The sequence below is a fragment of the Macaca fascicularis genome, chromosome 1, assembly GCF_037993035.2.
Source record: "Macaca fascicularis isolate 582-1 chromosome 1, T2T-MFA8v1.1".
In the NCBI taxonomy this organism is placed as follows: Eukaryota; Metazoa; Chordata; class Mammalia; order Primates; family Cercopithecidae; genus Macaca; species Macaca fascicularis.
The window spans coordinates 33310851-33334321 of NC_088375.1; the positions used below are offsets into that span (position 1 = coordinate 33310851).

The window sequence follows — 23471 nt, forward strand, 5'->3', positions numbered from 1 at the left end:
ATGTGATACCCCCTAGGCCCATGGAGACAGTGAAGAGCAGAGAGCAGACGTTGCCAACAGTAGTCAGACTTGCCTAATGGGCACTTCCTAAAAGCAGCCTAACTCAGGAAGGACAGCCACTTGTTAGGACATTGTGGGGGCATTCAAGCATTAGGTGGGTGGTTTTAGTAAATGACTTGTTTACTCTCTTCCAACTGAGATAATGTGGGGTTGTGCTGGGCTAATGGCTAAGAGGTTTACTTAGAAAGGACCATTGCAAGACTTGGGGCTTCTTTTCTGGGAAATGGAGGAGGAACTTCTTAAAAATGGCAATGAATAAGCTGCTAAGTACCGGGTTAATTTTTTTAAAAGACAAAAATAAAAAGATGACCATGAGGATAGTGTAGTTCAAACGGTTACCCTCACAAGGAGCTAGAAAAGGCCCTGTATCCCTAAAGCCAGGGCTGAGCTGGGTTCTGTCCCAGCCTGACTCAGCAGGACTTGGTGACCTCATTGCACAATAGGGATGATGTCTGGGAAAAGTTCCGGAGAGCCAGCTGCCTGCCACAGAGACAGGAAGGTTGGAGTCACAGGCAGGCACTGGCTGGGGGAGGGAGCATGAGAAAGTAGCCACAACAAGCAATAATGAGCAAAAGGAATCTGGGTGGCCAGGGGACTTGCCTGAGCTGGAAAAGAAGGTGGATGGTTGTACAGCTCCAAGTTCTGCCAGCCCAGGAAGAGCCAGGATCTTCCTACTATGTTAGTGGAATAGGTGGGAAGGGACCCTACCCCTGTCCCAAATCTCTCTCCTACCCTGGTCCCACAAGATAGTAAACACCATTATGGTAAACTGTGACAGCTATCACTTTGCCTGCTGATCTCTCCCCAACCCATTTTTCTAGAATCGAAACCTGCCCATTCCCCACCCTAGGTACTAACCCAGCCATTTGACCTAGGCCTGGCCAACAGAAGTTCCCCATTTCTCTAGACACAGTGATGGGTTCAGTGCACATGTCCCAAGCAGGTCCAATCAGGATCTTTCTCAGAAATTAGGAAAGAGAAGCACTGTTTCTAATGGGCTTCCCAAGTAGGGACCATGTAAGCCCAGAGTTGACCATGGTTATCTTTCCTAGCTTTATGATGGATGGAATCCTATCCACAGCAACAAAAAATGACATCAATACCGAGCAGGAAATAGGGCCAAATACAGAAAGAAATGGAGCCCAGACAATGTTGTTTGAGCTCCTAGATCCACCCATCCCTGAACTCCTAGGTAGGAGAGCCAATGAATGCTCCTTTGACTTAAGCTAATTTGTGTTGGGCTTTTGTCAAGCTGGCTTACCTTTTAAGTCTTTGAAAGTCCCTGGAAAAATTCAAATTCCCATTAGGTGTATGCCTTCAGCCAGGTGAAAAACACCTAAATGGGAACCCAAGAACCAATAGTTGCCTGGGCCCTGGGAGCAGGAGCAGGAGTGGAGAATGAGTTGGGCATTCAGGGAGGAAAAATAAACACTTCCTTCTCCATCATTCTGCTGGGGACAGGTACTGAGGCCCACGTGCTTTTCCTGGGGAGTGTGGAGAGAAGGGCCAGTGGAATTGTAAAGCAGCCATTGCTACATCTGAATAGAAGACAGGGAGTCGTGGGGTGGGCCCACCCAAGAGTACACACTTGTTATGAAGCTTGTGCGCTTGCTGTGCTTTCCAGATGGAAAGGTGCCGTACCCAGGGCCAGATACTGCTGGCATCACGAGGCTCTGCTGCCTGCTTTGTGGAGTGCCCGCCTGGGTGGGGATGGTAGTCCCAGGCACTGTGTCCATCCATGACAGAACTGTTCTCCTCCACTCCAGGCTCGCAGCATGGAACATCTCCTCTGAATACTTCTCAATCCTTTTAGCTCCTCTATGGGCACAGCTGGCTCAGAGGGCTCTGAGCAGCATCTTTCTATTCTGGGAAACTACAGCCACGAACCCATGTGAGCGAGTTTACACCATCTCTCTCTGAGACCAGAGTCCTGCCCTTTCTCCTCCTCTGTGCCTCAGGCTTCTGCATGTAGTGTGCCTGGCCCACTGCACCCTGCCTGGGGAGAGTGGGGTGCTGGGTGATGGAATGCTAGCCAGCGAGGGATGCGACTGAGCCCCAGCTCCCTAGCCTGCCTGCCAGCCAGCAGAATCGTTATCTACATCCAAGAGTGAGCCAGGCTTCCCACACTAAATTAGCAAGAGCAAAGCAGATGTCTCCTTTCAGTGCAGCAAAGGATTATATGGGATAGAGTCAGCTTATTTCCCCTTATGTTACAGATAAGGGCAAGTGTGGGGATCAGAGTAGCTGCCTTTCCTGGCCCAGGACCACACTGTGAGTGGGCGGACTAAGGTCAAGGCTTCACTCACCCCCAGCCTGGTTCTGCTCCTCCCTGGCTACTCCAGGCAAGTTTCCTTCCCCATAAACTTCTGACTCTCATTTTAGTATTCATTTCTTATGGTCTCTGAAGAAGGAATGGAGGCCATATTTTAGGTTTCATCTTCTTTTGTGTTGGCCACTTTAGAAACTTCACATTCCTGCCCTGTCTGCCCCCTTCTCCCTGAGCCCACTCCCCTGTGGGAGAGCTCTGGTCTGAGACACTAAGCCCTCCTCCCTTCTCTAGATGTTCTCCCCTGCTGCGGTGCATACAAAGTTCCTCACCAGTAGCCTACGGGAGTTAATGTGGTTTGATTGTTTGTGTCCCCTCCAAAATTCATGTTGAAACTTAATCCCCAATTTAACAGCATTAAGAGGTGCAGCTTTCAGGAGGTGATTAGGCCACGAGGGCTTCACTTCCCTCATGGATGGGATTAGTACCCTTATAAAGGGGATGAAGACAGTGAGTTTGAACCCTTTGTGTTCTTGCATCCCTTCCACCATGTGAGGACACCGAGTGCAAGGTTTTATCTTGGAGGCAGAGACTGAACCTCTCTGTGCCCAAAATCACAGCCCAAAATCTGTGAGAAATAAATTTGTGTTATTTATAAATTACCCAGACTCGGATATTTTGCTATAGCAGCACTAACAGACTGAGACAGAGTGGAGGGGCCAGGGTCCTTGCCGGCTTGTCATTCTGTGATCTCCCAGCATCTTCAGCTTCTCAGCCTGAGTTCTGGCAGGTGAAACTTTCCCACCTGAGATGGCCAGGTTCACACCTGCCTCTCTTCAGCACTTACACTCACTGCAGGTGGCAGGGAATAATCGAGAAAGCATGGCTTCCTACACAGCCTGCCTGGGTTTGAATTCTCGCTCTGGCATTTATACTCTCTGTAAGTTTAGGAAGTTACTTTCAGTTTTCTCATGTGTAAATTGGAGATTGTCACCAGATGGAGTGGCACACACCTGTAGTCCCAGCTACTGATGGTGGGGAGAGGGACTGTGGGAAGGGGGTGAGGGTGAGACAAGAAGGTTGCTTGAGCCCAGGAGTTCATGGCTGCTGTGCATATGATCCTGTCTGTGAATATCCACTACCCTCTAGCCTGGGCAATACAGCAAGACCCCATCTCTAAAATAAATAAATAAATAAATAAATTTGATACTATAATCCTCCCTACTTCATAGGCCAGCTGTGCTAATTACATGAGTGCATTCATGGAAGGCCCTGGGATGGCACATTCTGCTGCCGAGTGCTTCATTCATGCTAGCTGTTATTCAGCAAACATTTTTGAATGCATATCAAAAAAAAAAAAAAAAAAAAAAAAACCCTACCCTTGCTTTAACTTGAGTTGGTCCTGACTTTATGTGTAAACCTCCTTTTTGGGGTTAGCACCTGCCCCCTTGCCTCTTGGTTGGCTGAATGCTGATAGGACTCTATGGCTTTGGCTCTCTGGGGCTTTGTCAGGTCGTACCAAGAAACACCTCTGAGATGAAGGAGGTAGGAACCTAACCTGGGGTGTGGTAGAACTGGGTTTAAACTTCTGTTAAACCACCTATAAGATGTGCAGCCTCTGGCTAATTCCTTCTCCCTCCATATCTCAGATCTTCCTTCTGAAAGAAGTGGTCCTCATGGGGACCCCCTCTTGATGGTTTATCGATCAGAGGAAATCACAGATGAGTGTTTCAAGAGCAGTGTCCAAAACGTGGTGGAAATTCAGCAGGGTGTCGAGGGTGAGGGTCTGTGGCACATGCCCAATCCTGCTCCCTCCCTGCTCAAATGCCACCCCTCAGAGAGGTCTTTCCTGACATCCCCTTTAAAAATGGCCTTCCCAAGGCCCTTCCTAGCACTATTTTTCTTAATACCCCCTAACACCAGTTGACATTTTATATTTCCTCCTTCCATTTGTTCCATTTGTCAAATTCTCCACTGCACTGACCCTCTCAGAGGGCAGGCCCTCTGCCTGAGACTCATCCCCAAAGTCTAAAGCAGTACCTGGCTCATGCGGACATATTCAATAAATGTTGCCACTTGAGAGCTATTTTATATCCTAGTCATTTTTGGTTCCCTCGTGGCATGTTTTATGGCAAGCGGCAAGGTTTTGAATCTGGCAGAACAGAATTTAAAACTTCCCTTTTCTACCTTAAGAAATGAACTCTGAGCTCCTATTCATCCTTTTGTAAAACAGAGGGAATAATATTTATACCACAGGATTATCAGGAAGATTAACTGAGATGGTGGTGTCTAGAACAGTGACTGACACACAGAGGTAGCTCACGAAACCCTTGCTTAATTGGTAAGTGCAGGAAGAAAAGATGGAAGCAATTCCCCGCTTATCTGAGGCCCCACCTGCCCCACCTTTCTTTCCTTTCTTTCCTCTTTCCTTCCCCTCCCCGAGGCTGGCACACGGGGGACCCTGCTGATCCTGCAGCAACAGGGCATCTGTCTCTCTGAGTTCCTGCTGGCAGCAGCAATCTGGATCAGCATTAGAAGTTATTACCCTTTAAAGAAAGGGTCAGCCACTATTTTAACTCAAGTGCCACAAATAGGAAACAAATTTTGCCAGAGGCACCAGAGTGGCTGAAGGAACATTTTTCCAATTTTCACAAAGGCGTCACCAATACCCATTGGCACTTTGGCTTTATGTTTGGCTTTTCTATAAGGCCATTAATATTCACTTCCTGTATCTCTTTTTTCCTTTTTTTCCACTCTATGCAAAGTCATTCTCCTTCTTGTTGCTTCTATTTTTTTTTTTTTTTGAGATGGAGTCTCACTCTGTCGCTAGGCTGGAGTGCAGTGGCACAATCTCTGATCACTGCAATCTCCACCTCTTGGGTTCAAACGATTCTCCTGCCTCAGCCTCCTGAGTAGCTGGGACTACAGGCACATGCCGCCATGCCCAGCTACTTTTTTTATTTTTATTTTTTAGTAGAGATAGGGTTTCGCCATGTTGCCCAGACTGGTCTCAAACTCCTGAGCTCAGGCAATCTGCCCGTCTCGGCCTCCCAAAGTGCTAGGATTACAGGCATGAGCCACCATGCCCAGCCTCTCACTTCTATTTTTATCTCTCTCCTTTTTTTCAGCTTTTGTCCTTTTCTTCTTTCCTTAAGAAGGTAGCCTCCTCACACTAGTCTCAGTGCTATGTATTCCAACCTTCTCTCACTGGTCCCTTACTCCCAACCCCATCTTCCTTACTCTGCAGGTGGACAGAATATGGTAAGATTTCAGTATCTGGACATAGGAGCAGGTAGAAGGCCCAATATTGTGGGGCCTACATCACTGGAGAAAATTGATGCTACTGATCTCTGTCCCTCTCTTTTCAAGCTGTCAGAGTGAAAGCACTGGGCTATCCCTGCCACACGATTTGATCCATTATCCTGTCAATAAGTAGAAAGAACTACACAGTGCGAACAAATACAAAGACAATGTACTCTGCGGGGCTTCCGAAAGAAGGCATCAGGGTTGTTGGGTCTGGGCTAGTTTGATTTCATAGTCTTCTCATCCCTGTCCAAGAGTCAATCTGTAAGACTTCTATAAACCACACACAGGCAGCTCACAGAGCATGGGCTCTAATCTTGGTGTTCAACCAGGGACCTGCCACTCTCCCTTGGGCCAGTAACCCTACCCTTCATCATTCATATATAGCCTCTTGAGCTTACATTTTCTCTTCTGTCAGATGAGAACAATAATCTCTACTTAGCTCTGCACCATTTAGAGCATGTTCTGGGGAACAAATGTGAGGCTGCAGGCTCTAGGCATTTGGAAAAAGGGTGGGGAGGGGCTTCAAAAAAAGTCTGTAAATGAATCCTGCTTTTTTCCCTATTAACATGGGTAAGTGGAGGTCCAGATCACAATTTTTTTTTTTTTTTTTTTTTTTTTTTGCAAATTTGAGGAAAGCCCAGATTCAGAGGAGCAAGTCCCATCTGAGATGGAGTATTTTCTCACTTGGAATAGCACAGTTGGAAGGTGTCAACTCAACAGCTCAAGTCAGATTTTGAATACACTTGGCCTCAAGGCAAGCTATTCCTTCCTGTATCAGCATCCGAGCTTCACACATCCCATCTGAGCTGAGCCAGGGCTGGATCTCAGAAGACACACGCTCCTGGGGCCTTTGCTCAGTCTGAAGTGAGGGGCCTAGCCTTTGTCAGAATGTGATATGGTGCTGGGTGCCTTGAAGTGACTGGAGTCCATGGTACTGTGAACCTGAATGTACCAGCCACTTAGGAGTAATCCAGAGAAACCTTTTTCTTACAAAGAACAAGCTGAGTGGCCCTGGATTTTAAAAAATGAAAAGTGTTTTAAATGACACAGATATTTAGGCTAAAGGAGAAAGTTAGAGGAGGATATATTAGGAGAATATATATATGCACATATATAAATGAATACATTATTATGAGCCAGGCATTGTGCTAAGCACTTTACATGCTAGATTTCATTTATTTAAGTGCTTAAGAAGAAAAATGGAGGAAAAGAGTTGTCTAAGTCGCTGAGAGCATACATTTATCCTGTACCACAGAATGAAGATGAATGAAAAGTCCTGGTAAGAAAGTCAGTAAAAGGATCCTACACAGAGACCATTTTTAGTCTGGGCTGCTAGCCAGAGGTATCTAGAAGAAAGGAAATAATGAACTTGTAGAATGTCAGAGCTGGAAAGAGCCTCAAAATGCATCTTGTCTAACTACCGTCTGTTCCATCTTACAGATGAGGCTGCTGAGGTACGAAGAAGGGAAGTGGCATATCCACCGTGACACAGTTGGTCAGATCCAGTGCCCGCTCCTCGGCCAGGGATCTTTCAGAAAAATCTAACAGTGTCCTCAATCTCCCACCAGCTAGATTTTTTTTTTAAATGACTGTTCTTATGTTGCCCAAGCTGGTCTCAAACGCCTTGGCACAAGCAATCCTCCTATCTCAGCCTCCTGAGTAGATAGGACTGCAGGCACACAACCCTGCGCCCGTCAGCCAGATTTTTAAGTTACCATATTTCATGGACCAGAAAAGTCATCTCTCCTGGAGTGCTGTACATGTCTCTGCTATTCACTTGTTAACCTGTGAATGAGTAATTGCCATGTGTTGCCATTTCCATGTATCACATAAAAAAGTCTCTTTTTGCTGATGTCCAGGCTTACCAATCCAGCACTAGAAGTGATGTGCCCTCCTTGGCTTCCTAATGCATCTGCTCATGGAGCCAGCCAGCCAGCTTTATCCTGGATTATGGTCCCAATGTCTTTATTGAGGTCTGGCCCCTAAACACAAGAAAGCCAGGTTTGGCATCTGCCATTTGAACCTGTTTTTGTTTCTTGGGACCTTAGATTCACAGGAGGTTCAAACTGATAGAGAGCCCACGTGGTATCTAGCTCAACCCTACCAATTATAGAGCAGCAAGATGACTTGCCCAAAAGTGGCACAACTAGTTAAAAGCTGTGATGTCAGTGCCTCTGCTCACTTCCTATAGGAAAGTACTAGTGTTGATTATGGTCATGTACTAATAGATCACTAGTACCAATGGATACTGGGAGAGTGTCACTGCTGGGACCACAGTATGAGGAGAGAGGAGTGGCAGGAAAGAGCAGCATCCATTCAGCCAGATACTGGTGTACTGCACACCTGACCAGGGAGGCTGCAGGAGCTCTGCTGCCTTGCATTTGCCCAGAGAAACACTTTACACTGTACAACTCATTTACATCTCATTTGACCTTTAGGAAGGACACAGAACAATAATTCTCAGTTCCACTTCCCAATGAGGTTGTACAGGCTCAAAGATAAATAATTGATATCAAATAACAATATGATTTAAATGTAAGTGTAATATAAATAATAAATGATAATAATGTAGTATCAAATAATTGACTATGTTCACATAGCAAGAAAGTTATGGAGACTGAGGCCCCATATCTCTAGGGGTGTGCTTCCTATACAATAATAGCCATGATAATAAATGACATTTATTTAGCATTTACCAGGTGCCTTGCACTGTCACTCTAAGCTACACAAACATATATATATGTATATATGTATGTATACATAACTTCTCATTCATTCTTCATAACAGTCTTTTTAAGGTAGGTACCCATTTCATAGACATATCAAGAGGTTAAAACAAAGTTCAAACCAAAACCATATTCAAACAGCAATACTTTGTTCAGAGATTTCAGCTCGTGGAATCTGGCCAAGACTCAGTGCTCTCCAACCATCAGTTGTAGGCAGAACTTTCCTTCCCTCATCGCCTTCCACCCAACTAAACACACACACTGTCTCTTCATTCCAAAAAGGAGCTAAACTAAAGCCCAAAAGTTCCATGAACTTTTGTTTCTGGGTTGGCCAGGATCTCTCATATTAAGCTTAATAAAAGCAAGAGGAAAAATGTTCACTTGGGAAAGCTGGCTGCATCAGGAAACCTTGGGGTGCGGCGGCAGCCCTTGCTGGGCTGCACAGCCTGGGCGAGCATGGAGCAGCCAAGCGCCCCGCATGTCCTGAGAGTGGGGAGGCGGCAGGCCGCTCCAAGAGCGCCTCCAGAGGCCGAGCAGGGAAGTAAGTGGCAGGGCCCAAGGTTCCTGCGCATGGGCGAGATAGGGATGCGCTTAAACAACAGTGATATTAAGAGAGTTTGACTCGAATCTAGCAAGCAGTAAACTGAAATCTTTAAATCTATATAATGCCCTACAATCAAAAACCAAATTATCTGGTATCAAGAGCAACTGAGTAGATAGTAAGTACAGGCAAGGAAGGGGTGGGTGGTGGAGTGAAAAATCCAGGGTGGAAAGAACATGTCAGTCAACAAGTGGGAGACAGAAAGAGCAGGATAAACAGAGATTTGCAAGAAGACCCAGGAGAGAAAATGAGATATTTGAGCAGAGCCAAGCTGCAGGATGGGGGTGGGATCGGCGTGTGCTTCCTCAGCACAGCATGATCAGAGGGTGCTAGCCTCGGAGACAGCGGGCTCCATGTTCTGCTTCTCCAGGTCTGGGATTCTGTTACCGCAGGGAAGAGCTTCTTCAGGAAAGGCATGCTGCAGGGACACGTATCCTATAATCGGTGTCAAGAGTGTGGTGCCATCCCTAAGGAGTGGCTAGAAATCAAAATTATAGCTTTAAAAATTGAAAAAAAAATTATTTTCATTTCTATCTATTTCCAGGTCACTAAGTCCAATAATAGGATCATTCACTTCTCAATCATGCTCAACCTCAGGCATCTGCTCAGTTCATATGTTTGCAGAATGGAAGAAATATGCAACCTGAATGTCTACTAAAACCATGACAGGTTCTTTCTTTCTTTCTTTTTTTTTTTTTTTTTTTTTTTTTTTTTTTTACAGCGTCTCGCTCTTGTCACCCAGGCTGGAGTACAGTGGAGCAATCTCAGCTCACTGCAACCTCCACTTCCTGGGTTCAAGTGATTCTCCTGCCTCAACCTCCCGAGTAGCTGGGACTACAGGTGCGCGCCACCATGCCCGGCTAATTTTTGTATTTTTAGTAGAGATGGGGTTTCACCATGTTGGCCAGGATGGTCTCCATCTCTTGACCTTGCGATCTGCCCGCCTCGGCCTCCCAAAATGCTGGGATTAGAGGCCTGAGCCACCGTACCCGGATGCAGGTTCTTCCTTCTACTCTGAAGAGCTCACATTCCAAATTTGTCAGTAACTGTTTTTTTGTTTTATAGAATATCTCACACAGTAAGAAACTCAGGGTTTCAGACAAGTGATGAGATAACACTGCATATGTAATTCTGTCAGAATCCCAAGCCAAGAGTTTGTGATGCTGAGCTGAGAGACCACAGGGCCTCTCAGTGTTACTGAGTGTCTCTGTGTGTGTGTGTGTGTGTGTGTGTGTGTGTGTTGTGCATCTGTGCATGTAACCCATGGGCAACAGGGAATATGAAGTGGTCACAGCAGACACTGGTGGGCCTGTCCCAAAGGTGCCACATGTGGCATGCACATGTCCATCACCATCCCTGAACCAATTTGAAGAAGCAGGGTCCTGTGACTGTCTTACTGAAGGCTCCCACCCAGGGCTTCACTCTACCTACAGGGAATAAATCAAGCTTAAGGTAATGAACTGCTGGGGGCAGGTAACAAATTTCAGGGAAAGACGGGTCCCTGTGGGCTACATTTGGATGCACAAAGCCACCAAAAGAATAATAAACAAGGAGGGACATTCACAAAGACATAGTCCTGAGAACAAGGAGAGTGGGGGCTGAGGTGTACCAAGAGGGGATCCTGATGAAGGATTAAGCTCCTTGGGTAATTTTCTTCCATCAGCTAAGTGAAAAATGGCACCGAGCTGCAGCTCTAAGTTTTCCATTCTATGAGATAACTCCATCTGTGTTTCTTTCCTAGGGCTGTGGCAGCAAAGTACCACAAACTGGGTGGCTTAAAATGACAGAAATGTATTGTCTCACAGTTGCGGAGGCTGGAGGTCCAAACTCAAGTTGTCAGCAGGGCGGTGCTTCCTCTACAACCTGTGGAGGGGATGCTCACTCACCTCTCCCAGTCCCTTGAGGTTGCTGCCAATCCTTGGCATTTCCTGGCTTGCGGCTGCAGCACCTCAATCCCTGCCTCTATGACTCCATTGCCTCTCTTTCCCCCATGTCTGTCTGTGTCCAAATTTCCCTCTTCTCATAAAGACATTTTTCACTGGATTAGGGCCCAAACCTAATCCAGTGTGACCTCATCTTGACTTGACTACATCTCTAAAGATTTTATTTCTAAAAAAGGTGACAGTCGCAGGTAATAAACATGTCTTTGAGGGGACACAATTCAACCCATCTCATCACCTGATTACCTTAGCCTTTTGGTAAACCTCACACAGCCTTGAGTTGTACTGTGAAGAGAAAGAGACAGAACCACAGAGGAAGTGTAGCCTGCCTCCCACCCCTCTCCACTGTGGGGGGAGATAAGGGTTCTATTTAAACCAGCTTGGGAGAGGTTGAGAAGAGCAATAGCAGCTGCCTCATGTACTCCTTCTCTTCCCCAGTATCATTTAGAGGGCAATGACCCTTAGAAGGTGTGTGTGTGTGTGTGTGTGTGTGTGTGTGTGTGTGTGCGCCCCATTTGTACTGGTCTTATTCCACCTCCATCCCCAGCAAATGATAAACCTCTTGGGAACAGAACAGTGCCTGGCTCCCATGTGTATTCTCTATATTCCAGGTGCAAGCTGCTGCACTCAATAAATATTTGTAGAACTGAATGGAATGAACCTAAATTGAGTTGTGAGGAGCAAATTATGCCAACACTCCTTTGGCCTTAGAAAGTAAAAACAAGGGAATTGCTAAGAGAAGGGCAAGGGCTGGGAAAGGAGAGAAAATTATTCCCCCAAAGTACTGATGAGGCCAGCCATATCAATAGCTCTTCTTCTAGCATGTTATTAACTTTTCAAAGGTTCCACCTCTCTCTGTCCTCTCAGTAAGGACATCTGTCCAGCTCCCTCTCTATGTTGTTTGAAATTATAAAAGTGTCACCACATGACTACTGGTGTCCCTCAGGCGCCCCCCCAAATGATGCTCCTGTCACTGTTAGTACCCAAAGAGTAACAGTGCTGCCACTAATGCCCAGCTCACGCCTCTGCAGCATCACTGACTCCCACCAAGCACCAAGGCCACCACCACTATCACTGTCACCAGCTTTCTGTGGAAGCCAGCACCACTGTCCCAAGCCTGCAACTCCTGTTAGCAAAGCTGCTGCCAAAGCAACTGCCCCCAGCCCCGAGGCTACTGCCATGCTGGGCTCTCCGTGCTTCTTGGAGGACATAGAAATACTGCTTCAGGTATCTATAATGCCTGTCTGGCAGCCCCCTCACCCTAAGGCCCAGCACGGGACCATGGAGATGAAGGCATCCTGAGCAGAAGACCACGCTAGTCTGTAGTCGCCCCTCCATGCTGCGATGGCCCACTGTCCTTGACCCAAGCACAGCTGCTGCATCCTCCCTCTACTCAGATTTAGTCCTGACCCGGATCTCAGGCCCTGCAGACAGACCTCTTTGCGAGACTTCCCAGCAAGCCTGAATCCTGCAGCACACCCTGATGAAACCAAAGCCAGAAATCCTAATACATCACTTCATTAAAGCTTAATTTTTGCCTAAAATGTATTCTAGGTAAAAAAGCTAAACCTAGTGGCAGGGCCCAAGAGCAAGCAGGACAAGGTTAGCCGGTAGCTTTAACAAGGATCAAGCTTCGGGCAACAGAGAATCTCTGCGGCTCCATTTTCTTTTTCCCATTTGGCCTTTCTAAGAACTCTGAATGTGTTGCCTATAGTCATCGTCCTTGCTTTGGGAAATCGATTAAGAGCAAGGGCCAGGGCCTTGATGCAATCAGAAATAGCCCAAATTGTGGGACAAATGAAAATTGCGATGCAGGCAGCCTGCTGGCTTTGCCACAGCCCTACCCAAGGCTGAGTGCAATCCATTTTATCAAGCTCTATATATTTACTTTTTTAAAAAATAAAGAAGCTCCAGTATCCTACCAGTCCCTACCCCACCTTCTTTAATTATATCAAAGTGTTCAAGGCCACAGCAGGCCCTTAGGCTTGGGCTGTCCTTGACTGGAGCTCTCAGGGGCTGATGCCTCCTGATTTGAGGGACAAACCACGACATGACTGAAGGTCTCTCTAGAGCTGTGAAGAGCTCTAAGGGCGCAACATAATCTTAACAATGGGTCAAACTCAACCATCCCTCCCCACAGCCCCACTTGACTCAGGGGCCAATACACAGGTAGGCCATGGGAGCTGGCTGGAGGACTCTCAGGTCCTCATTCCATACTCAGAAGAGGCACTTAGTGGAGAGAATGATGCCACGTGCACAACAGAGAAAGGAATGGAAAGACTTTGAAATAAATATGTCCTTTAACAAAAGGGGAGATCTCACTCTGTGTCCACCCAATGCTAGTTCTGTGCCTAAGAGATGCAGAATGTGTAAGACATGGCCTCCTGTCGTCGAGAACAGCTTTCTTCTTGAGAGCATTTGATGACCAACAGTGATCCATGGAACACCAGAAAAAATAATCTAAAAGTGGATGCATAGAAGGGCCCAGCATTCACCTTTCAGTTGTTTGTGTGTTTTAATAGACTTTATCTTTCAGATCAGTGCCAGGATCATAGCAAAATTGAGCACAGGTACAGAGATTTCCCATATACCTCCTCTCCCCACACATGCACAGCTTCCCCTGCTATCAGTGTACATCACCAGAGTGGTGCATTTGTTCCAGCTGCTGAACCTACCATGACTCATGACCATCACCCAGGTCCATAGTTGATATTAAGGGTCACTGCTGGTGTTGCACAGTCTATTGATTTGGGCAAGTGTGCGAGGACATGCATCTACCATTATAGAATCATACAGAATAGTTTCACAGCGCTAAAAATTGTTTGTGCTGCACCTATTCATCCTACCTTTCCACTTTTACTTATAAGAGTTTGCTTCAATGAAAACAACAACAACAACTGGGAAGTAGCTTTTCCTGTTCTTGATTCATTCTGAACAACTCCTTGGGGAATGGGCTATGGAGAGTTGGCCCCAGGAAATTGGATGCTGTTAATGCCGATGTGAAGTAAAAAGATCGGAGAGTTGGGTTCCACCTCATTCAAAGGTTTTAACTGGTGAGAACCCTACTTAAGTAGGTACCTTCCTGTTGTGGGTTGAATCATGTCCCCTAGAAAGACAAGTCTACCCCCAGCTACCTGTGAATGCAATCTTACTTGGAAGTAGGGTCTTTGCAGCTATAATCAAGCTAAGAGGAGGTCGTTCTAGATGAGGGTGGTTCCTAATCCAATGACTAGTGACCTTATAAGAAAAGGGAAATTTGGACACAGAGACACACAGGGAGAGCGCCATGTGACGATGGAGGGAGAGCCTGGGTGATAAACCTGCAAGCCAAGGAACACCAAAGATTGCTGGTAATTACCAGGAGCCAGGCAGAGGCAAGGGAGCCCTTTCTCCAGTGCCTTCCAAGGGAGCGTGGCCCTGTCAACACCTTGATTTTGGACCTCTGGTCTTCATAACTGTGAGACAACAAATTTCCATCATTTTAAGCCGCTCTTATCATGGCAGCCCAGGACACTCATACACTTCCCAATCTCTACTTCCCTGTCCCTGCCCCTCAACTCCACACACACCCCCAATGCTGGTGATGCTTCTGCTGTTTTAAAGCAGAGACTTGGAACTGCTTCCTGCCTGGCCAAGATTTCCTCACTCCTTACACAGGGACCTTGATCCTGGATCAGTCTCCTGTGGCAGAGTCACATGAAGATGGTCAAAGCAGCCAGAAGAGATACCTCCAGAGTGCCTGAGGAGCAAACAACTGAGACAACGGTGAGCGAAGAAGCCACCAGAGAACATACTGCTGCTAACCTGACACAGAGGAAAGAGACTCTTGAGAGAACAGCATTTTATTTGTTCCAAGCTGGGACAGACCCCAGCTGGGCCTCCCAGGACCATTTTGCTTCCTCTGAGGCTGGGAGAGCCCCCGGTGAGGGGAAGTAGCAACCTTCTCCATGCCAGGGCAGACAGCCTTGGAAGGTGGATGTCACTTACAGGGAGAACTCTCAGGTGCCTCCTCAGTTCCCACTCCCATCCCACATTGGCAGTTGAGGCCTCTCAGCACCCTCTTGTGAGTCTAGCTACACCCCTTCATGAAAACACAGGCTCAGTTGAAATTAAAGAGATTCTCAGAGCACAGAAAAACTCAGCCAGTGAAAACCCAGCCACCTGCACAAGTGATAGGGCCCAGAGGCTTGGTTTCATTGCCTCTGTGGAATTTATTTGCATTGCTATTTCCCTCCAAACTAATTGGCATACTCATAAATACCAGCCTATTCCCTAACTTACTAAGTGACAATAAGAAGTCAAGGGACTCCGCATCCAATTCAAGCTCTCCTAAGACAGAGCTGCCTTCCCCTCTTCACTACTCGCAGTGCCTCGTACCAGGGGAGCTCAGTAATCCTGCCAATTGGCAGGTTTGGCGAACTGAATTATGGGGAAGCACAGAGTCAACACATCCAAGGAGGTACTGCACAGAGCCAGGGTGTTTATTTACCTCCCTAGTGCCAAGAGATCTGCATCATATTTAGAAACCCGTTTTGGCAGAATAATAGTGAAAAGAAAAAAATTCACTGAGAAATCAATTAGTCCAACACCTTCATTCTGCAGCCCAGAGAAGTGACATAATTTGCTAAAGCCATACAGCTACCTATGGAAAGACTGGGACTTGAATGTAGTTTCCTTGACTCCTAGTCTAGTGCTCTTTGATGAACCAAGGACAAGAAGCAATAGGGATACTCAGGCCCAGGAGGACACTGAGAAACTGGCATTCAAATCGCCACTTGATAGCCCTGGCCAAGAGCCCCCTTTTCACCCTTACTAGGTCATCTCTTAGTCACCAGGCCAAATGGGGGCATTGCCTATATTGTTGCTTGCCTGAGAAAGTGACTCTTATGGGGTTAATATAGTTGTCCAAGCCACATTAAATCCAGAGAGCACTGCTGATCTGCTCCTTGGTGTTATAATGACCAAAAAAAAAAACAAAAAACAAAAAACAAAAAAACCTCTACCTTTTTGTGCTTATTGTTGGATACCTAGGCATTCATGGCCCTCTACAGTCTGATTCCAATCTCCCTATTCAACCTTGCCTCTCTGGGAGGCATAGATGTGTAAATTGTTTTACTGTCCAGCTTTCATCCCTCTTCTTATATTCATTTAAAGTAATGCTAGCTAGTAACAGGTAAACCTCAAAGTTATTAATATAATATGCATGTTTCTTTTTTCACCTAACAGACTAGACAGGCTGAATTACATCTCCTCCAGGATGTAATTCAGAGACCTAAGCTCCTCTATCTTACAGAGCAGCACCCCCAACATGCGGCTCTCAAGATCATGTTGGATAATCATCTTCATTGCAGCCGGCCAGAGGGGAAAGGAGCATGGAAGAGCATAACTGGGAATTTGCATGGGAGTGATGCATGGGATATGGCTTCACTTCCACTCATATTCATTGGTTAGAACTCAGTCACATGTCCACACCCAAATACAAGGGAGGCTGGGACACACAATCTGGTTCTGTGCCTAGGAAGTATAAGGAGCTTTGTTAATTAACTGATAGTTTCTGCCACATGTCCCAAATTACTTACGTGTACTTAATCTTTCTTTATTTTGTGGAATTGACAGAAGGATGATTTTTAGTTCTCCCTCTCATTGGCCACCTCCCACTATAGAAGCCAGGGAATCCAGAAACTTCCTCTACAACACGCACAGCCCAGGACCAAACATGTGACTTAAACTCAGTCAATCACTTATTTTCTATCAGGACATTGAATCTTGAAAACAAGGCACAAAAGATGCAACAAAAGACAGAGCGATTGGAGGTCATTCTGATTACACAATGGTGGTGGTGATAGTGATGGTTATGGTGGTGGTGATGGTGGTGGTGATAGTGATGATGGTGATGGCAGTGGTGATGGTGATGGTGGTGGTGATGGTGATGATGGTTGTGGTGGTGGTGGTGATGGTGATGGTGGTGATGGTGGTGGTGGTGGTGGTGATGGTGATGGTGGTGATGGTGGTGGTGGTGGTGATGGTGATGATGATGGTGGTTGTGATGGTGATGGTAGTGATGGCAGTAGTGGTGGTGATGGTGATATTGATGATGGCAGTAGTGGTGGTGATGGTGATGGTGGTGGTGATGGTGGTAGTGATGGTGATTGTAGCATTATTAGTGATGATGGTGGTGGTAGTGGTGATGGTGGTAACCTCTAGTGAGCACTGAGATGTCCAGTGCATAAGTAGAGCCCAGGTTTGTGCCTTTAATGCTGTTTTCCACTCCCACTCCACTTATCCTTCTTGCCGTGGTGCCATGTGGTTACTTCCAGCATCTAAATACCACCACCTTGTTTTGCAGTAGAAAGATAGTCTGAGAATGACTGTGCTGGGCAGAAAGAGCTATCCCTTGGAAATCACATAATACTCGCACCACCAATGTTGCCACCAATGACTGAAGAAATTCAGAAGATCTCACCTTTATTATAATCCCTTTATTTTCAAATAAGAGGAAAGTAAGTGGCAACAATTTAAAGACTTCAAACCCAGTAAGTGATGGGTGGAACAAATATCTTGACTACCCACTGCAGTCACCCACTCCCTTATTTCCACCTCCCTTTGCTTACAGAAGACTGTCACAATTGGCAGTCTACCTAGTAACTGGAAGCAATTTAGTGTGAACTTGTTAATCTTGGCATTTAAAGTCAGCATTCTAGTGGCACTCCTCCTCTCAGTCTCCACAGGCTATTCCACTGTCCTCTCCTCTCCAGAGACCTGGGTTGATGGGCTGCAGTGTTCAAGTCAAGGGAATGTTTTGGAGAGCAAGGCCTTCTAAGAGTCTTTCTAGTTGGAATGGAGCTGTCTGCCCATGTTGACTGCCTAGAGTGTGATAGGCACTAGAGATGCCAAAATGAAGATATTCCAGTCTACACTCCATCTCTGAAGTGTATACTTAGATCAAAGTGAAGGTAATGGGTCTGAGGCAGATTGCACCTCCCTGGAGAGGTGAAGCTGCCCTTCTGGCTGAGGAAATCTGAAGCAAGAGCATCACAGAGGGTAAAGTGGAAGCTATCACAGGATGATATGGTTTGGATTTGTGTCCCCACCCAAATCTCATGTCGAATTGGAGGAGGGGCCTGGTTGGAGGTGACTGAGTCATGGGGGTAGATTTCCCACTTGCTGTTCTTCTGATAGTGTGTGAGTTCTCATGAGATCTGATGATTTCAAAGTGTGTGGCACTTGCCCCTTCTGTCTCTCTCCTGCCACCACATGAAGAAGGTGCTTGCTTCCTCTTCGCCTTCCGCTATGATTGTCAGTTTCCTGAGGCCTCCCAAGCCATGTCAATTAAACCTCTTTTCTTTGTAAACTACCCAGTTTCAGGTAGTTCTATATAGCAGTGTGAGAATGGACTAATACGTAGATTTAGTCCAGAAGTTTTCAAACTTTTAAAACTGAGAAACCTGCTTTCAAATGAAATTCCATGTGGAATCCCAATATGCAACAGATAAAAGTAGAGTGCTCTATTCGAAGTAGGAATAGAAATTCTAGAGCTCTGGCTGTCTGGCTCTCACTCTACCCTCTTGATGGGCCCACAGGCACTCAGAGTTCCAGGAATGCCAGTTCGAAAACCACTGATCTTGCCTGGGCACGTGGCTCATGCCTATAATCCCAGCATTTTGGGAGGCCAAAGCAGGTGGATTGCTTGAGCCCAGGAGTTCAAGACCAGCCTGGGTAAAATGGCAAAACCTCGTCTCTACTAAAAATACAAAAATCAGTTGGGCATGGTGGTGCACACCTGTGGTCCCAGCTACTCTGGAGGCTGAGGTAGGAGAATTGCTTGAATCAGGAGGTGGAGGTTGCAGTGATTTATGATCATGTACTGCACTCATCCTGGGGGACAGAGTGAGACTCCGTTTCAAAGGTAAAAAAAAAAAAAAAAGTAGAAAACCACAGATGTCATCCAGTTAGTTGCTTATTTTACAGATGAGGGATGTGATAGTAGGCATTTTAGCCACATTAGTGACTGGAACCCATGTCGCCCAATCTTCATTTCAATTCTCTTTCCACCAAGTTTGCCATTTTCTGACTCAGTTTCTTCATCTTTAAAATGGGATAGACCCATCATATCTGCTTCACCTACCAGGGGGCTCCCTGAGGATCAAGAGGGTGTGAAAGCACAATGAAAAGCCTAGCCAGGTGCAGTGGCTCACACCTATAATCCCAGCACTCTGAGAGGCTGAGTGGGAGGATCACTTAGAGCCAAGGAGTGAGACCAGCCTGGGCAATATAGTGAGGCCCCGTCTCTATAAAAAAGTTAAAAATTACCTATGTTTGGTGGTGCACACCTGTGGTCCCAGCTACTGAGGGGGCTGAGGTGGGAGAATCACTTGAGCCCAGGAGGTCAAAGATGCAATGAGCTATAATTGTGCTACTGAACTCCAGCCTGGGCAACAGAGTGAGACCTTGTCTCAAAAACAAAAAGAAAAACACAGTGAAAAGCCGAAACCTACTTCTCCAGGGTAAGGAAATTGTACCCAATGATACTTCCTCAACATTCCTTGCTCCTGTTGAAACTATTCCTTCTTCATCTCCAGGTGAGCAGAAGGAAGCCAAGGATCAGGGCTTAGAGACCAATGCAAGGCTTCCCCATAAACAGGGTCTGCAACCCCTGGTACAGAGGGCAGGTGAGTGCTGCAGCAGTGTGACTCGAAGGAGGCATAGCATCTGAGAAGTGTCCTCCCCTCTGTCAGAATGTCTCCTTGCTATTTAAAAGGAGCTTTAGGTTTCTCAGGAAAGTCTCAGAAGCCCCATTTTCTTAGTGTTTTTGCTGTGAGGAGCTACGCTAAGTACCTCAGGGCTGCCTGCTTAGAGCCCAGCTCCTTCATGAAGCTTTATCTTTATATCCCATTGTTTGCCTCCTGGGGAAGATGAACAGTTTCTTGCCTAGGGCTTCAATTAACACAGGGTAGGACCAGCAGCCCTGCACCTTTTCTGGTGGGTGAGTGTAAGGCGCCTTGCAGGGGTTCCTTGCGATGGAGGAAAGATGAGCTTAGAATGCTGCGGCTTAATTCTCAGGACTGGGAATGGGAAGTAAAAGCAGATTCCTCGTTCTTTCCGTCGTCTGGAGATAAGAGGGCATCTAGGAGGATCCAGGCACTTTACTTGTACACCCTCACCTCCAGCTCCAGAGCCTCCCAAGCCCGAGAGGGGCAGGGAGGGCATCTGTAGTGATTGGGACTAGACATAGTCAAACCTTTCTCATTGACCCAGAAGCCCGTACCACGTGACTCGCTGTACTTAGGCACAGAATCTTCCCCAGGCACATTTTTCGGATCCCGCAGATTCTGGTAGGAATCACGCAGCGAGAATATTATTAGCTGCACTGACAGATGAGCAAACAGATGCCCACCAAGGATAGGGGTTTGGCCTGCATCCTGTGTGGGGACTTCAGTAGATATACGCTAGCCGGGGCTTCTACACCCCAATTTGGGACTGTTAATCGTCTGACTGAATACTGCTCCGTCCCAACTCTGTGGAAGCTGTGGATGTGCTCCTCTGAGTTGGTGAAAGGCTAGAAGCCAAACATGGGGCAAGAGACCTGGAGGGGAGTCCCAGGCTTTCCAAGGTCCTAAGCCAGTTTTCCCACACCAACCACACTCAGCATGTTTTATTTGAGTCACAGTGAATCAGAGACAAGTGTCAGATCCAACAGATCAAGACTGAGGTGGTATCTGAGTGCCTTAACTCCAGACTTTCCCGAAACAGTGAAGAGGCAGCACCCAAATGGAAGAAGCTATACAAGGTGAGTGTGTTTACACTGCAGCAAAAGAGATTTAATTTAGATTGCAGGAGGAATTCCACAACATAAGGTATGCTGTTTCAAACTGTTTGAAGAAATGATATCTAAATCTCAAAGGCCTGATGATTTCTCTCAATTCATTCTTTCTTTTTTTCTCTTCTTTCTCTTCTCCTCTCTTCTCCTTTCCTCTCCTCTCCTCCCCCCTCCCCTCCTCTCTCTCTCTCTCTCTCTCTTTCTCTCTCTTTCTCTTTCTTTTTCTGTTTTTTAGAAAGGGTCTCACTCTATTGCCCAAGTAGAGTACAGTAGTACAATTATAGCTCACTGTAGCCTTGATCTGCCAAGCTCAAGTGATCCTTCCACCTCAGCCTCCCAAGTAGCTGGGATTATGAGTGCATGCCACCACACCTGGCTGAAAAAAAAAAAGAAAGTTTAGTAGAGATGAGGTCTCACTATGTTGCCCAGGCCATTCACAAACTCCTGAGCTCAAGTGATCCTCCTGCCTCGGCCTCCTAAAGTGCTGAAATTGCAGGTGTAAGCCACCACTCCCAGCCTTGAATATTTCTTTAATTGGTCCTCCCCTCTCCTAGGTTGAGGGAATTCCTCTTTCACTTAGACAGCAGAGTGAGTCTCCTCACTCTCTCTCATCTTGCTTCCTTCTAAGCTGTCCTCCACATGGGAGATAGAGGCAGCTGTGAAACCAAGCCTGACCACACCACTCTCCTTCCCAGATCATGACTAAGATGTTTGTCATGGGGTCCTAGACTTTTGCCTTCCAGCAACATCAGTCTAGCCTCCTGCCCTATCCCATGCTGTTTTCAGCTCTGTGGCTTTGCATATTCTATTCCCTCTGCTTTGAAGCCCTTCTCTCCTACCTCACTTCATCCTCTTCTCTACCTAGAAACTCTTACTTATCCTTCAAGACTCAGTGCAGATGTTTCCACCTCTAGAAAGCCCATCCTAGCCACAGTGAGTTTGATGCCTCTCCTTCAGGTTCACTTGGCACCTGAACACACCTTCACTATTGCCCAGGTCATCCACGTCCTCACTGTCTGGATCTGTCTCCCAATGTGGCAGTGTTCTTTGAGGGAAGTGAGCCACATTCAATGCATCTTTGATATACAGGGTATGGCCTGAGAGGGGTTTAGTAAATCTTGGTGGAACTGTTTGGAAATGAACTCCCTTAGTGTAGGGCAGCCCAGGACCACAGGATGAACTGACCTGCCTCCTGGGGCTCCAGTCCCAGAGTTCTGTATGGTCATGTGCTGGAGTATGTGTGGGGCTCTGTCCTACAGGTCTTTAGCCCAAAACGGAGCCTTCAAACATCCTCAAGGGATTCCTGAAGCAAATCTTATTAAGAAGTATAATAATGATGTAATTGAAAGAAGTAAGTCTTTCTGAGGGTAAAAATGATGTATTTTGCTGGGAGGAGGAGATATGAGGTTGTTCACCCATCAGAACATTGAGAGAAGAAGTAAATCCATTTATCTATGTTTGAAACAACTATTAGCCCTTTGATCTGGCTCTTTCCTTGGTCAGATGAGCTTGCTGTGCCTGAAAGATCACCAAGCACACTCAGGACTCAGTTCTCCCAGTAGCACCCCTGGGTCTCCAATGCGGCCAGGGATTTTCTAGTGGGTTTTTTTTTCTTTTTTTTTACTGAGGCTCTGAGGCTGTGGAGTCTGCATGTAAAGGGCTAAGGTGGGGAGAGGTTGAATTTAAAGCCATAAATTAGATATCTTGACTTTGTTTTCTGATCAAGATGTGAAAGGCCCTTGTTTTGCACCTGCATGTAGCATGGCTGATTCCACTGGGAGCGAATACTCGACGGCAGGGACTCCAGTCAGTCGACTTCTGCTCTTGCTTCTGCTCTGTGGGCTCACTGGCTGCTTTGTCCATGTCACGATCTGGCCACCAGTGCAAATGGTTCAATAACTTCCCCTCCTTCAGAGCAATAGCCACAAGAAAGGAGCCCCAGGGTCATGTTTGAGAGGGTCCTCTCTGCCTCAGCCACATTGGGGGCTCACTCTCTTCAAGAGCTTGGACGTATCTTTAGTGTAAAATATTGTGGTTTGGCTTTCCCTTTGCAGAAAGGCAGAGGACTAAAATTAGCAGCCTGTCTGGAACACATTCCCCAGGGTGTCTCTACCCTTTAGAGAGAATGCAAGAGAAATGCCTCCCTAAGCAAGAGCAACCCACCCACAGCGGTGTGGGGACCAGACTTCATACCTCCCTTCCTGACAGAAGCTGTCTGCTGGCACGGGACTTCAACAGAGAAAACAGCAACTACATCCTTTCCACTCCCCTGCTCAAGATCCAGCAGTGAGTTCCTGTTGCCTTTAAAACTCAGCCTGCTTAGACAGATCTGCAAGGGCCTCTAGAATCTAACCTCCATTGACGAACATTCATTTAACACATAGTGGCTGAATACCTGCCTTGTGGCAGCCTGATACCAGACCCTGTGATACAGAGGTGAAACCAGTCTTTTCCTTCAGGGAGTGCACAGTGTGGTGGGTATGATGGTCATTTTGTGTGTCAACTTGGCTTAGCTATAGCTACATTATTTAATCAAACACTAATCTAGGTTTGGCTGTGAAGTTGCATTGTAGATTGAAATCCATAATTAGTTCACTTTGAGTGAGGGAGATTATCCTAGATAATCTGGGTGGGCCTGAATTGGTTGGAAGCCCTGCAGAGCAGAGGTGGGGTTTCCTGAAAAAGAATAAATCCTACTTGTGGACAGCAGCTCCTACCCATGTTGAAAAGTTCCAGCCTTCCCTTCCTATCACCT

At 46.6% G+C, this 23471-nt stretch overlaps 1 long non-coding RNA gene across 1 annotated transcript in view; it reads left to right on the top strand.

Annotated features, from left to right (window-relative positions):
• LOC123573648 (uncharacterized) overlaps positions 1 to 7195 on the top strand; it is an 82460-nt gene extending 75265 nt beyond the window's left edge. The window contains exon 3 of the long non-coding RNA XR_010581002.2: positions 7073 to 7195. This is a non-coding gene — a long non-coding RNA (uncharacterized lncRNA). The remainder of the gene's footprint in view (positions 1 to 7072) is intronic.
• Positions 7196 to 23471: the final 16276 nt, after the last annotated feature.